At 46.5% G+C, this 16,415-nt stretch overlaps 1 protein-coding gene across 2 annotated transcripts in view; it reads right to left on the reverse strand.

The window, feature by feature from the left end:
* The window catches only part of LOC100355262 (L-lactate dehydrogenase A chain), a 591,718-nt gene that overhangs the window by 132,412 nt on the left and 442,891 nt on the right, over positions 1 to 16,415 (reverse strand). The gene's annotated exons all lie outside the window — the stretch shown is intronic.

Consider the following 16,415-nt stretch of genomic DNA (forward strand, 5'->3'; position numbering starts at 1 on the left):
GGCCACAATAGCTGGGACTGGGACTGGGAAAGACAGAAGCCAGGAGCTTCATCTGGACCTCCCACATGGGTGTAGGGGGCCAGGCACTTGGGCCATCTTCCACTGCTTTCCCAGGTGCATGAGCAAGGTGCTGGATCAGAGGTGGAGCAGCAGGTCATAAACTGGTGGCCATATGAGATACCAGTGTTGGTGGTGGCAACATATCCTATGATGCCAAAACATTAACCCTCAGAGCTGCATCTTAACCCCACCTCCCCACATATATACACACACATGGGCATCCCTTGATAGCAAAAGACAAGATTGATACCATACAGGCTCTTCAAGCTTCTGTTACCCTGCAAGCATGTAGGGGTGAACTGACCCCAAACATTCCAGGCACCAGTTGGCAAGATCCATGGATGACATGGTGTATAACTGTGACTTCAGAAACACAGGCATGGCATGCAGTGGAGGCACTGGGCTGGCCTCCTCATGCACTTGCGTATGATGCAGATAGTTCTGAGGCATCAGGTCCAGAAGTGATGATAAAACTGGATGGAACAGGAGCTACAGTCTTAGACACAGTGAGCAGCAGTCCAGAGAAGTAACTTCCTTGGAAAACAGCTGAAAATCACTCATGTTAAGCCTCACATATGCTTGGAGGGATATTATGGACCTTTGGCTGGTTTATTGGCTATTCTAAAGGGACATGTGGGAGACAACAAATCCCCACATCAGAGGCTGAGGTAGAAGCACAAGAATGGGTCTAATAAAGGACCTTCTGTTGGTGAGTGGGTTATCTCCCTTGTTGGAGGGCACAGGGATGTGAACTTCTATGCATAATCTAAGATCAGGAGATAGGGACAGACTGAGTTTCTAGATCAGCCATGAGCCCCTGGACCTCATTTCAACAAGATTTCTGGATGACTACTGGTTCATCAATGGGAATTTCAGTCCTGCAAGGGATACATAGCAAAAGTAATCCTCTTGGACACATTCCTCCCTTGATGTATTTAAGGAAATGTGTGAAAATACTGAATGAATATTTAAAGGTATGTATATAACTTCATAAATACCTCTATACTTTGAAAAATAATGTTGTGGGGCTGTGCTCTGGTGTAGTGGGTACTGTTGCCACCTATAGGGCTGGCATCCCATATGGGTGCCGGTTCAAGTCCTGGCTGCTCCACTTCTAATGCAACTTTGCCTGCTCCCAAGTGGTTGGGCCCCTACACCCTCATGGGAGACCTGGATGAAACTCCTGGCTCCTGAATTCTACCTGACCCAGCCCTGGCTGTTGCGGCAACCTGGGGAATAAAACAGAAGATAAAGATCTACCTTTACCCTCTACCCTCTACCTCTACCTCTCCTTCTCTGTAGCACTGCCTTTCAAATACATAAACCTTTTTTAAAAGAGAAAAAAGATAAAGTTGTTTCTTACTTGTAAAGCACTATCTTTCCTTCCAGGATGTTTCCCTCTCAAAGGAAGGAGGAAGTCAGGACTACCTTTAATTTACAAATGTGTACACCACAAACACATAAAAACATATGTATCCTAGAAATAAATCCCGATAGAAACCAATCCATAATACCCAGGTACATGACTTTCACAATACGGTGGACATACATAACTAATATACACAGCCCTCAAGGAGTTCATACAAAATCAGACACAGACACACTCATGCTCTTCACATAGGGGCCATTGAGCTCTCCTCTTCTGTTCTGGAAAGCATGGGGGTCAGAAACACCCGGAATGACCCTTTGCTGATATTTCCATTCACCAAGGATGTCACCAATCACCATGGGCATGTCAGTGCATCAACATCAGTGGAGAATTGGCCTCTCTTTCCTAAGAAACCATGGCCACTCATTTTTAGAAGGAATACCCACAGTTTGAAAAACTCATGGTACTCAAAGACTTTGGGGTCAACAAGGGTAGGTGAAGGCTTGCCTCTAACCCAATTTGTTCACTCATTCAGTGATTCTGGTGAGATTCTCTTGTAGGTAGTATACCTAGGCACCAGGTCAGAGAGCACAGGCTGGAGGGATGGTCCTAACACAGGGCAACCAAAATGGGGTTCCTTGGGGACTTCTCAGAGCTCAGCACATGGCACAGGCCTGAAGGCTACACACTCGGTGAAAGCCACTTCTGGTCCAAGCAGCATGTCCTAGAAAGACTGCCCAGGAGAACTACAGGGCCAGCTAACTGACTGTCTTGGAAACACCTGGAGTCCACATGCTATATGCTCCCCCACTTTTGGAAAGGCACTCAGGATCCATGGCTGGTTACCACCCCTTTCTGACAATACTTCACATGAAATATACTCACCAGGTCAGAGGCTGGATGTCTGGCCTGAAAGCCCTGGTGGAAAGTATAAGTAGAGTGTCTAATTTAGGGTCCACCAATCCTAGGCCAAGACACTTGGCAAAACTGTTGGAAGTGTGTGCACATATAAATTGCCCATGGACAAAACCAGGAGTCAGGACCATGGGTCAACCCTAGTCCCCTGTTCATTAACCTTTCCTTGCTTCAACAATGACAGGTGGAAACTCACATCATGTCCATAACAAAAGTTAAAACTAGACAAATCCACATTATAGACACATCTGTAAATGTGTATACGTATTGAACAAACCTCTGAGGAAGCGTACATAATTGTGTATATATTCATATTTGTCTACAAAACACTGTCAATTGTTCCTTTAACTGTGGAGCTGTATGGGATGATATGACATTGCAGATGGGAAAAATTTACTACTGTCAATATTTCTAGAACTGTAGGCATTCAAAAATACATGCAAACATATATGTCTCCAAAATGAGAAACAAAAAAAAAGGAATCCAAGAATCTTAAATCCACATAACAAGACAATGTACAAATACAAACAACTATACACAAAACACTGGGGAACACAATCTGACAAACATAGACACATGCATAATGTATATAGACTATTTGTCCAGGAGGCATTGGGTCCTCTACACCTCACTGGCAAGCTTGGAGCATAAGACACCTGGAGACCCTTCACTGCCAATTCCAGGGGCCCTTAGTGCATACCAATCACCAGGGCCTTTCCACCAAAATAGCCTTGACAACAAGAATCTGAATCTTATTGGGGAGATGGTCACTCTTTCCACCAAAGAACACATCCTTTGATTCAGCCATGAGCCTGAGTGACTCAGAGTCCAACAGAACTAAAGTTAGGCCTCTCTGTGGAGAATTTTCTCACACAGAGAGCTATGTTCTGACTTGGAGCTAGTCCTTGTAGGCCTGAGCTCTGGTGACATAGGCTGGTGGCACAGGTCTGCCATGTCATAGAGCCCTGACGAAACCTTAGGACTTCCAAGGATCTCCTTGGATGTTTATGGCCCCCATGGCTTCCATTACAGGAAGGGAGATGGTCAGCCAAGGGCTCCAATGACCTCAACCCAGCCAGGGTTCTACACTTCTGGCCCATGATGGGCAGCTTCTGTTCTGTATGCTATTCATAGCTAAAATAGTGTTCTTGGAGAAATATACACTTTAAAATATGCATACACATTGAACAAACTCCTAAAGATACATACTTAACTCTCTATTTGTACCACTCTATAAACATAGGAAATGGTTCCTTTACCTGTATAGTTGTATTCTTGCATCTAGGATGCTTCAACTCCCTAGGAGAAAAGAGTACATTAGCACCATTATTTCTTTCTTTCTTTTTTTTTCTGACAGGCAGAGTGGACAGTGAGAACAGAGAGAAAGGTCTTCCTTTTGCCATTGGTTCACCCTCCAATGGCCGCCATGGCCGGTGCGCTGCAGCCGGTGCACCACGCTGATCTGATGGCAGGAGCCAGGTACTTATCCTGGTCTCCCATGAGGTGCAGGGCCCAAGCACTTGGGCCATCCTCCACTGCACTCCCTGGCCACAGCAGAGAGCTGGCCTGGAAGAGGGGCAACTGGGACAGAATCTGGCGCCCCGACCGGGACTAGAACCTGGTGTGCTGGCGCCGCAAGGTGGAAGATTAGCCTAGTGAGCCACAGCACCGGCCCACCATTATTTCTTTAAATGTATATAAACACAAATGCATACAAACATGTATACCACAGGAATAAGTAAAATAGGCAAACATCAGATTCCACATGTATGAGTAGAACAAGAACGTGAATATATACAAATAACTTAGATATACAACACAGTAAAACACACACAAACTGACACACACAAACACACACATACACACATTTACTTCCTTGGTCTAGTGGCCATTTGGCTGTCCACTCCAGTATAGGAAATCTTGAGGGCATACAAACCCAGGAAATCCCTTCACTGACATGTCCATGGGAGCCTGGCAACACCAAGCCCAGGGACATGTCATTAAACAACCTATGGCAAATGTAGCTCACTGGGGAGCTGACTACTCTTTCCAAAGATGTCCACTAGGAGGAAAAGCCATCTTTTGGTTAAATCAAAGAGCTTAGAATCTCAAGTGCCAATGGGTCTGGCAGGGATGGACCTCTACCCTGAGAGCATTCCCTCACATTGTGTTCTCACTTCATGGAGACAGTACACATAGAAATTATACAACATGGCACCAGGATGGACAACCCTTCCAGTATGGGACTTCAAGGAGGATATATGGGGAATTACAGAAGCCAAGGAAAGCCTCAGACTCTGAACAAAATGCCTGATTACAGAGCTGGCTCTGCCTAGAACTCCTTTGTCCTAGAGAGGCCAATGTAGCTACCTGGAGGACTGGCTCACTGACTCACTGAGAAACAACTAGAAATCATGTATCTTAGGCCTCCCACATTGAAACCGTAGGACTCCCAGCACCAGCAGGATCCTGGCATTCTGGACTGCAGAAGGGTATTCAGGAGTAAAACAAAGCCTAGAGGACAAAAAGGAAATGGCAGATGACCATGACCACATGAAGTTTAAACATAATACACAGCAGCATTAAAATAGCCAATGCTATAGGAATCATCTTGTCAATGCGCATAAGCAAAGGATGCTGTCTGCCCATTATGTGGTGCCCTAGAAACAAATGCGATTTCTGTGTTTCTTTAGAGAAATGTTTAAATAATACTAGCTTCAGCATAAACCTACAATAATAAGAAAATCTGAGAGGTGAGGACTTCAGGCATTCAGTGAGAGAAGGCACCTTAAATAAATTCCAGTATGTCCATAAACACAATACTCTGGATCTGTAGTTCATTTGTGCTTTAATGAGGAAATCATGGGTGATGAACATGGAAAAAGCAAGTTACATAATTTCCCCCGATTTAAAAATGGTATGCACATTTATTTTTAAAAAGTCACATATGGACAAGCAAAGGCACTGAAGTAACTGAAGCAATTTCAAGAAATAGGAATTAAGTGCCTTTCATGTCAACACTTTCTATTGACTAATAAAGCCCACATAGTATTCTCAAAAGGATAGACACATTGGTCAATGCAGAACAGACACTCATCAAGTATGACCATACATTTCCACTTATAATCTACACACATAACCACAAACCAGTACTGAGGATGGCGTATCTCCAAAGTCACATAGGATGTGCAAGACCACCACAATCTAAAACTACTTTCAAAGAATATATACATGTGGCAAAATACACCTTATTTCACTACAAAGCATATGAAAATATAAACACTAAATGCCATCTATGTCATGTCTTCACACTTGACTCAATCAAATACACCCACACTGTCCAAATTTACAATGCCAGGAGCCCCAGATATAACATTTCCTCAAGTAAATAATCTTCCTTGTTTCATTACTCCCATCATTTTCATTACTACATGTTTTTTCTATAGTAGAAGCTGGTTTGGGAACAGGATAGACAGTTTAGCCACCTGAAGCCAATAATATAGCACATGTAGGACCTTTGGTGATTTACTATTTTTGCACTTCACCTGGAAGTGTTTTATCAATTTTTGGAGCCACTAATTTCATCATAACAGTTAACATTAAGTCACTTACTATATCCAAATACCAAGCACAACTATTATTTATAGTTATAATCCTCCTAGGACTGGCATTGTGGCACAGCAGCTTAAAGCCCCAGCCTGAAGAACTGGCATACCATATGGGCACTGGTTGGAGTCCCAGTTTCTCCACTTCCAATCCAACTCCCTTTAATGCATCTGGGAAGGCAGAAGAGGATGACTCAAGTCCTTAGGCCCCTGTACCCACATGGGAGACCCAGAAGAAGCTCCTGGCTCTGGAATTTGGATCAGCTCAGCTCCAGTCATTGTGGCCATTTGATGAGTGAACCAAAGGATGGAAGACCTCTCGTTCTCTCAGTCTCTACTTCTCTCTGTAACTATGCCTTTCAAGTAAATAAAATAAATCATTAAAAAAAAGAAAGGACTGGCACTGTGACAAGTGGGCAAAGTCACTGCCTGTACTTCCAGCATCTCATATGGGCACCAGTTCGAGTCCCAGCTGTTCCACTTCTGATCCAGCTCTAAGCTATGGCCTGGGAAGGCCCGGGTCTTGGAATCTTTCACCTGCATTGAACACCTGGAAGAGGCTCCTGGCACCTTGCTTTGGACTAGTGCAACTCCAACTTGGCCATTTGGAGAGTGAACCAGTAGATGGAAGACATTTATTCTCTGTCTCTCCCTCTATCTATAACTCTGCCCTCAAATAAATAAAATATTTTAAAAACAAAATTAAAAAAAAAAACACAAAGGAACAACTGGAGCACCTTATAACCCTTCCTTGTTAAAATATAAATAAAAATATTACGTAACATTGTCATGGCTTATTTATAGATTTAAATCTTTTATATCCTATGGCATATCCATTTCAACTACCATTCCAAGATGCTACATCATCCATTATAGAAAAAAACAACTACACTCTCATAACTACACACTAATAATTTTATTCTTAACTAGCTCTTGAATTCCTTACATTATTCCACCTATGTTAACAACCAAATTAACCCATAAGAAGAGCTACAGATGCCCAAGAAACAGATTTAATTGTCTTTTATTATTTATATTTTATTATTCAAATATTAATTGCCCATTCATAATTACAAATTATTTACATAGGATAGATGAAATTAACAACCCCTCTTAACCATAAAAGATACAAGACACCAACAATACTGAAGCTCTGAATATACAGATATGAGGGCTTAACCATGGGCTCTTTATATAATGCATACAAGATTTGAAACCAGGAGAATTATTATTGCATACAGTAGATAATAGAGTTGTCATACCTATAGAAATACCAATCCATATATTACTTTCATCTGAAGATGGCTTACACCCATAAGCTGACACACCATTTGATCTAAAAACAAATTTCATCCCAAGATGCTTGCATGAAGCAACCTTCACATCTACTCCACTTGGTCTATACTATGACAATGCTCTGACATGTGTGGGTCCATATCTCCATGTCTTCAAACCAGGGCCACTAAAATACTTTGAAAACTGACAAATATCTGTGTTACATCTTTACGAATCTAGGTAACATCAATTTAATATTGAATGCAAAATATTTCTGTAATGAAATGCCACAGATGCACCAATATAATGAATTAATATGATCTCAATCAAATTAACAGTATTTATTTATCCAACTAAAATTCTAAATACACAACCCACAAACCCACATCAAAATATATTGAATCACCAAAGATTAAATTCCATAAGAAACAAAGTGAATAAAAGAGTATTCACCTTTTTTGTTATTCCCACAATAACAGGATTACACACTGTAATTATCATCTTATCCCCTAACATTTTATTCCCATCTCCCATCTGCCCAGCTAACAATCAATTCATCTACCTTCAACAGTGATTGGTTGGAACAGAATAGAAACACCGGAGATAATCCAAACATCTATAACCAACTCATATTCGACAAAGGACCTAAAACCAACCACTGGAACAAGGACAGCCTCTTCAACAAACGGTGCTGGGAAAACTGGATGTCCACATGTCGAAGTATGAAGCAAGACCTCTACCTTACACCTTATACAAAAATCCACTCAACATGGATCAAAGAACTAGAGATGCGCCACGACACCATGAAACTAATTGAGAGCATAGGGGAAACCCTTCAAGATATTGGAACAGGCGAAGAATGCCTGGAGACAACCCCAGAGGCATGGGTAATCAAAGATAAATTAAACAAATGGGATTACCTCAAATTGAAGAGTTTCTTTACAGCAAAGGAAACAGTCAGGAAAGTGAAGAGGCAACCAACAGAATGGGAGATGTTATTCGCAAACTACACAACAGATAAAGGATTAACAACTAGAATCTATAAAATGATCAAAAAACACCACAGAATCAAAACAAACAACCCAATAAAAAATGGGCCAAGGGCCTTAAAAGACATTTTTCAAAAGAGGAAATCCAAATGGCCAACAGACACATGAAAAAATGCTCAGGATCCCTAGCCATCAAGGAAAGGCAGATCAAAACCACAATGAGGTTTCACCTCACTCCGGTTAGATTGGCTTACATACAGAAATCAACCAACAACAGATGCTGGCGAGGATGTGGGGAAAAGGGGACACTAACCCACTCTTGGTGGGAATGCAAAATGCTAAAGCCACTACAGAAGTCAGTTTGGAGAGTCCTCAGAAACCTGAATATAGCACTACCACAGGACCCAGCCATCCCACTCCTTGGAATTTACCCAAATGGAATTAAAGCGGAGAAAAAAAGAGCCATTTGCCCCTCAATATTTGCTGCAGCTCAATTCACAATAGCTAAAACATGGAATCAACCTAAATGTCCATCAATGGATGACTGGATAAAGAAACTATGGGATATGTACTCTATGGAACACTATATAGCAGTAAAAAACAATGAAATCCAGGCATTTACAACAAAAAGGAGGAAGCTGGAAAACATCATGCTGAGTGAAATAAGCCAGTCCAAAATGGACAAATATCATATGTTCTCTCTGATCGATGGCAACTAAATGAGCCTCTAAAATGATACCCATTGAAGTGAATGGACACTATGAGAGACAATGACATGATCAGCCCTTGTCTAGACTGTTGAGGAACAACTTACTATTTTATTCCTTTTAGTATTTTTGTTGTTGTTGTTGTTGCTCTGTTTGTTCTACATAAGACCACTGGTTGAGCTCTGTAATCAATGCACATTCTTGGGCGTTTAAAATTAACAGAAAAGTGATCTCTGTTAAACATGGTAGTGGGAAGATGTATAGGTCGGCACATGCTCACTCAGACTTGCCTCCAATGGTGGAATGAGAGATGTGCCAGGGGATTTCAACTCAATCTTATCAAGGAGGCAGGTACCAATGCCAGCGCACTTGGTAAAGTGATAAGTATAAGTACACAACCGATCAAAAAGGGTAAGTGTGGAAGAGATATCACAAATAAGACCAGTGTAAACAAATAATGAAGGATAGAATTAAAAGGGAGAGAATGACCCTGTGGGGGAAGCACAACACACAGCAGACTCATAGAATGGCAAACACCCAAAACAGCACTCCTGCCTCAGAATCAACCCTTGGGACATTTGGATCTGGCTAAAAAGTCCATGAGAGTCTCACAGGCATAGAAAACCATTACACGATGGCAAAAAAAAAAATCTAAATGAAAGATCCTGGTGAACAAGACCCCAGCAGAAGGACAGGCCATCAAGGAGAGAGGCGCCTTTCTCTGAAGGGAGGAAGGAACCTCCACTGTGATATGGCCTTACTAAACAAGTTCAGAGTTGGTGAACTCAAGGGGCTTCCATAGCCTAGACAGCTCATAGCAAGAGTCTTGGGCGATTGCTGACATCATAAATAAGAGTGCCATTTGTTAAGTCAACAATGGGAGTCACTGGGTACATGATCCCCATGTAGGATCTCTGTCCTTAATGTGTTTTACTATGAAACTTAAAAACAACACTACTAGTCGAACAATACCCTATACCTTGTGCAGTTGTGTGAGTGCAGCCTATTGAAATCCTTGCTTAGTATATACGAAGTTGATCTTCTGTATATTAAGGTAATTGAAAATGAAACTCGATAAAGGGGGGGATGGGAGAGGGAGTGGGAGAAGGGAGGAGGGCCGGGGGAGTGAGGGAGGTTGGGGGGAAGCCACAACAATACAAAAGTTGCACTTTGTAAATTCACATTTATTAAATAAAAAAAAAGAAAAAAAACAGTAAAAAACAGTGATTGTTACAACTCATTCTTAAATAACAATCCATAGCACTGAAAGACAAACCAGGTCTCTAGAATCAATCTCATATTCTGTGATTCAAAAAATTGACTAAGACAGTTACGTTGTACATGCTCACACACAACTCAATTACTTATTAGCACTAGCTTTCATGCCTCAAGCAGAAGCAGTAATTACTGGCCTCTGCCCTAAAATAAAAGCATCATTAGCCATTTCCTCCCTCAAGATGCATCTGTCTCATTTACTTCTTTGATAGTAGTTATTGAAAGTATTTGCCTATTTATTAAGCATTAGCTCTAGCCATCCAATTAACATTGATAAAAAGAAGCAAAAATGTCCCTATATGATCTTCAACTATGATTACCAGAAGCCCATGTAGAGGCCTCTATTGCCAAGGCAATATTCTAGGAGGCTATGGCATAATATGAGCCACTACAATCTTAGATCCCTTAAACAGACTACAGAGCCTATTCACTTTTGAGGATCCCTATGAGGAAAATCATAACAAGCTCCATCTTGCTCTGTCAAACACATCTGGAATCACTAATCACTCTTTCATTAGTGAACCACATTAACATTGATAATTGAGAGTTCTTATTCAAACATCATGAAAATTTACAAGATCTACAGCTCTAACACTGGCCCATGGCCTAATAACATCAATGTTATTTTGTCTTGCAAACTCTATCACAGGCAAACTTCACTCTTTGGCCAAGGACTACAAAACAATTTCACCTCTAGCAGCAGCATGATGAACCCTTAGCAAACCTAACTCACTCAGCCTCAGGGCCAATCATTAATTTAATCAGGTGGCTCTTCACATAGTCATCATTCTCATAGTCCAAACTTACTACCATCCTAACTGAGACTAACCGGTGAATTAACACTGAACTCAGTCTACCTCCTAATCATAACACCACAAGGAAAATTTATATATCCTATCAATAATATCCCTCTTTGATTCACATCAAGAAATAACTCATTCTCCATCACCTTCTTCCCTACTATCACCCAATCCTCAAATCATTTTAGGACACATACTTTTTTTTAAAGATTTTATTTATTTTGAGAGATAGAGTTACAGACAGTGAGAGGAACAGAGAGAAAGGTCTTCCATTCATGGTTCATTCCCCAAATGGCTGCAATGGCCAGAGCTGCACCGATCCAAAGCCAGGAGCCAGGTGCTTCTTCCTGGTCTGACATATGGGTGCAGGGGCCCAAAGACTTGGGCCATCCTCTACTGCTTTCCCATGCCACAGCAGAAAGCTGGATTGGAAGAGGAGCAGCCAGGACTAGAACCAGCGCCCATATGGGATGCCGGTTCTGCAGGCGGAGGATTAACCTACTGCACCAGCGCGCCAGCCCCAGGGCACATACATTTTAAACAGAGTTTAAAGACATTAGGTTATGAATGTAAAAACAGAAACTTAAGTTTCCTTATTCACTAAAGTATGCAAAAACCACTAACTCATGCTCAGAAATGTAATATGACTTGCTTAATTTATAAAGGATAGAAATAATCCATTGGTTTTAGGAACCAAGAAATTAGTGTAACTCCAACTAAAACTAATCTATTTTCTTCCTCTATAACTTGACTAATTATAGTAACAGGCACCAATATTTATGAGGAAATTGCTTTTTAAATCTCTAATGTGCCTTATTTATTTAATTTTATTTGAGAAACAGGGCCACATTCCTATCTGCTAGTTCACTACCAACATGTGTGGTGCCAAAAATTCCACGTGGGTGGCAGCCACTCAACTACTGCTGTTTCCCAAGATATGCATTAGTGGGCAGAGTCAGAAGCCAGAGTCAGGTCTCATGCTCGGGTATTCCAACATGGGACACGGACATCTGAACCAGCATTGTAACCTCCTGCTGAAATACTGGACCTGTACTGGGGGTAACATAGGAATTTTCCATGCGGGATGTACGTTTAAAAACACATAGTATACATAGGGGTCAATATGATCTGTGTTTTCAGGGATCGCTCGGGGGTCTTAGAATTTGACCTCCAGAGAGAGGGGAGGGCAGCTCGGATTTCTTATCCTGAAGTGAAAACTAGTAGGAATCACAACCCTAAAGCCTGGGAATAACACCAGACACACCCCAAGGCGAGCCCTGGATGGCAGGATTCCCAGCACGGGACGGGCATTGTGACCCCAACAGAAGAACGAGACCCAGCAGGGGACACCCCCCACCACCATATAGGTGCTTCCTCTGGGGTCCACCTGACCACACTAGGACCCTCAGTGCACACGCCCTGGGGGGACCGCCCGGACCCCGGGGCCACGAGGGGCCGCGCGGCTGCTCCACCTCCCTTCTCAGAGGCCGAGGCCGCCAGGCGGCGTCTCCACAAGAGCCCTGCCGGCCTGGGCTGTTCTGAGAGGAGCCACGCGGACGCCGTCACGACCACGCACGCCCGGGGTCCTCGCTCTCCCTTCCCAGCTGCCCGCTCCAGGACGGCCTCAGGGCCCCAACGGGGCCGCTCCAGCAGTGGACACCAGGACTCGCCAGGCCTGAGGAGCCAGCCAGGACGGCGCCGCGCGGACGCGGGAAAGTTCTCGGGCCCGGGCCGAACCTGCGCCCTCACCTGGCGCACGACCCGCGGGCCCGCCCTTCCTGCCAGTGTCCCCCGCTGCCGCTCGCCGCCTTGTCCGGGGATCAGGGCTGGAGCCGTGGACGCCCGTCAGGTAACCGCACAACCCCGGACAGAAACAGAAAGGCGGGCTTCCCGGAGAAAATGGCGGAGAGCGCGCAGCCCCTTTTATAGCCCTAGTAGTGGGGCGGGGACTCCTGGGAGACCGACTCTGATTGGACAACAAGCAAGGGCACCAACCAATCATAAAACGAATACTATAAAAAAGACAACCAGGAACCGGGAAGTGTTTGGCGGTGCTCAGGCCAAGCCGGCGACAGTGAAATGCAGTGCGGGACACAAAGTCGTGACTGTTGAAGCTCTTGACATTGATGGAACGTGAGGAGGGATGGGGGAGGGCGGCGAGCATTACCTGCAGGCTCTGTCTTCTGTGGCTCTGGAGGATGAAACCACAGCGGGAAAGATGGCGCAGAGGGGAAATCAGAATTTGTCCTTTGGCCGAGTGACTGTCAGGGGTTCCATAAGGACCCAGGTTCTCGGGGCCAGCATCTGACACAGGATAACCCCGTGCAAGGACGGAGGTGGTGGGGACTCCCCTGGCGGGGCTGAGCTGGGTGGAGTGGAGGAGCGCTGTGAGGGAGAGTGCAAAGAGGAGGGTGCGCTGGGGATGGATGGGTTAGGAGATCCTTTCTGTTCCTCATCAACCGTCTGGATATTTGTGCAGGGAACCCCAGGGGCCCTGGGGCCATTCAAACGACACAAAGCGGCTCACCTGTGCCTCTGCCCCTCACTAGAGGGAAGCAAGAACAGGTGTCAGCCTAAGGAACTTGGGGTTGCTCTGTGAGGTGGGGGTTGTAAATAAGGTGTAGGATACTGGAGACCAGGACTGACCCTGTGTGAGGGGGGCACTGGTTATGCAGGGGAGGAAGGGCAGGCAGGCAAGGGTGGGGAGGGGGGTCCTGGCCCGGGTGGAGGGTGGATTCTTTTGGGGGAGAGGTGATGCTTGATGCACAGACACGGGGTATCCACATTGAGCTCAGCCCCAAGCTGAGTGACTTCTGAGCTTCTCTGTAATTCTGGAGAAGGAGATGCCCCAGCTCAGGCAGAGGGCAAATGAGTCATTTCAAGTTGTGATCCTGGAAGGGGGAGGGGGACAAGCACAGAGAACAAAGACGAAAATTCCTGAATGGTCACCGTCAGGACACTCAAGGTTCCTTTTACTACTTTGAACCTCAGGACTCCATCACCCACCTGACACCCTATCCTGCACCCAACAAATGAATGTCAGCTCTAACCCTCCGACAGGTACCCAGCCCCAGCCGCCCCCAGCCCTGTCCTATCCCTTCTGGCAGCTTAGGGTCTGGCCTCCGAGTCGCTCCTGCGGGTTATAGAGGCGGCCGCCAGGGAGCGCCCTGCACCCAGCGTGGAAGTCACCTGGCCACTGTGGATCTCAGGTTCGTGCGGGCGCACCTCCCGCGGGTCAGAAGCCCGACCTTGTCGGGGTCCTGCCGGCTCCTTTCCACCTGTGCTACCTGGCAGCCGTGGGCAGGGCGGTGGTCCCCCGGGCAGCCGAAGGGGTCTCAGAAGCTCCAGGCACAGCCTCGCCCCCTGCCGCCTGGAGCACCAGGCACTGTGAGGCTCCCTGCAGCAGTCGCTCCCTGGCCGCTCCGCGCGCACCCCTGCTGCCCAGGCTCCCGGGGATCCGGAAATCCCTGAGGCCAGAATCCCTGTGCCGCCATCGGCCGTATGTGGGCGCCTTCGTGGGGAGGACAGGTGTCCGCGTGTCCATCACAGCAGATTCAGCAGCAGTGACAGAGACCAACAAGGACGCCAACCGGGTTACCTGTGCGCCCAGCGCAGATCTGTGTCTGGAACCTCTGCACCCCACAGTATTCATAGACACTGGCATAACTCGCTTACACCGTAACTGTGCATCAGGATTTTCATTATCATGTAATTATTATTTTCATTGTGAGCACGCATGCACACACACGCACACCCCACGCCAGCTGCCCTGCGTGCATTCGGCTCCAGGTGCATGCACCTGCTGTGCCTGCGGAGATCTCAGCAGAGCAGAAGCGCCGCGGGACATTGGAATAACCCTCTGTCTCCTCATCAAGGCTTTGCGCTTCTCGAAGCCCCTCTCTCAGGTGGGCAGAGGGCATCCGTCCACCGCCGGGACACCCTCACCACCGGGCCGGGCCACGTGCGAACTTTGGGAGGGGCCCCAGGTGAGGCCCCACTTCCCCCTTGCGGGCGGCCGACAACACTTGTGTGTCCACATCGCGGCCGCCTGCCCTGCCCCTGGGGCGCACGGAGCGGGACTCAGAGACAGTGGAGGCCAACTCCATGCACGGGACCGCGCGGCTGCGGCAGAACCCGGGGCCGCCCCACGTGCTTCCAGGTTGGGCCCAGCAATGCGCAACCGAGGGCGCAGACTCGGAAACGTGTGGACTCCGCCAGCAGGCTCCCCATGCACACGCGCGGGAGCCCCCATTAACCACCCTGGTCCCCCTCACACGGAGCCCGGCCGCTGCCTCCCCCGGGGGAGAGACCCGGAATTGCACGCATCCTGGAAGACCCGATGCCGGAGTCCCGAGACGACCTAGGAGCCAGGAAATGGGGTCCACAGCCCCAGATCGAGTCCAATCTCCGGCGAACAGGTGTGGAGCTCAGTCTCTGGCATGGCTGGAGCGATCCTGTGGGTATTGCCGGGCTCCTGGAACTGCTCCCGGGCACTGTGATCCCAGCCCAGTGTTCTCCAGATTCCGAGCGCCGGAACGAAAAAATAGAAGCGTCCGCCAGGGGGCGACCGACAGCCCCGCCAAGTTGGGGAGACCCAGGCCCCAGGCGGGCAAGGGAGCAGCACTCCCGACACGGGCCCGTCTGCTTCACTCCACGCGACTGTCTCATCCCGGGTCGTCGAAGCTCCCTCCGACTCTGCCTTTCTAATAAATATTAATACAGAATTTTAAATACTGATAGAAACAAGCCTCACAAGCATTGTAATAGGCGCAGTGAGGGGAATAGAGGCGGGGTCTGATGACCGGAAGTGATGCGGGGGCTCTGGGCAGCGCAGGACAGTCACACTAAATTCCATTTGTAGAAACTCTTGAGCTTTATTAAAAGGAAAACGTTAAGAAAGTTTCCAGCAATAAAAATTCATAAGTATTCCAATCAGAAAAGAGAATCCTGGGTTTTCAACACGAATTTTTATTTTAAAGATTTATTTGAAAGGCAGACGAGAAGAGAGAGAGAGACTGAGACCTTCCATCTGTTGGTTTATTCCCTTTATAGCCACAACGCTGGCAGGAGCCAGGAGCTTCTTCCGGGTCTCCCACGTGGGTGCAGGGGCCCAAGCCCTCGGACCATCCTCTGCTGCTCTCCCAGGCGCATTAGCAGGAGCTGGATCCGAAGCGGAGCAGCCGAGCCCTGATCCAGTGCTCACATGGAATGCAGGTGTCACCGTTGGTCCCTTTAGCCATAAATTTATTGGCACTCTCAAGCAGAGCTGAGGCCCCCCTGACCTGGCTCAGCTCTGACCTTGCGCTGGGTGGGTGGAGAGGGGGGCGTTGGAAGGGCAGTGTCTGCTGCTTCTTCCCTGCACAGGAACCTGCGGCTCTCCCTTAAATGCTGGGCAATGCTGAGCCGGGGATGGTCAAAGC

This window comes from Oryctolagus cuniculus (genome assembly GCF_964237555.1).
Source record: "Oryctolagus cuniculus chromosome 17 unlocalized genomic scaffold, mOryCun1.1 SUPER_17_unloc_1, whole genome shotgun sequence".
In the NCBI taxonomy this organism is placed as follows: domain Eukaryota; kingdom Metazoa; phylum Chordata; class Mammalia; order Lagomorpha; family Leporidae; genus Oryctolagus; species Oryctolagus cuniculus.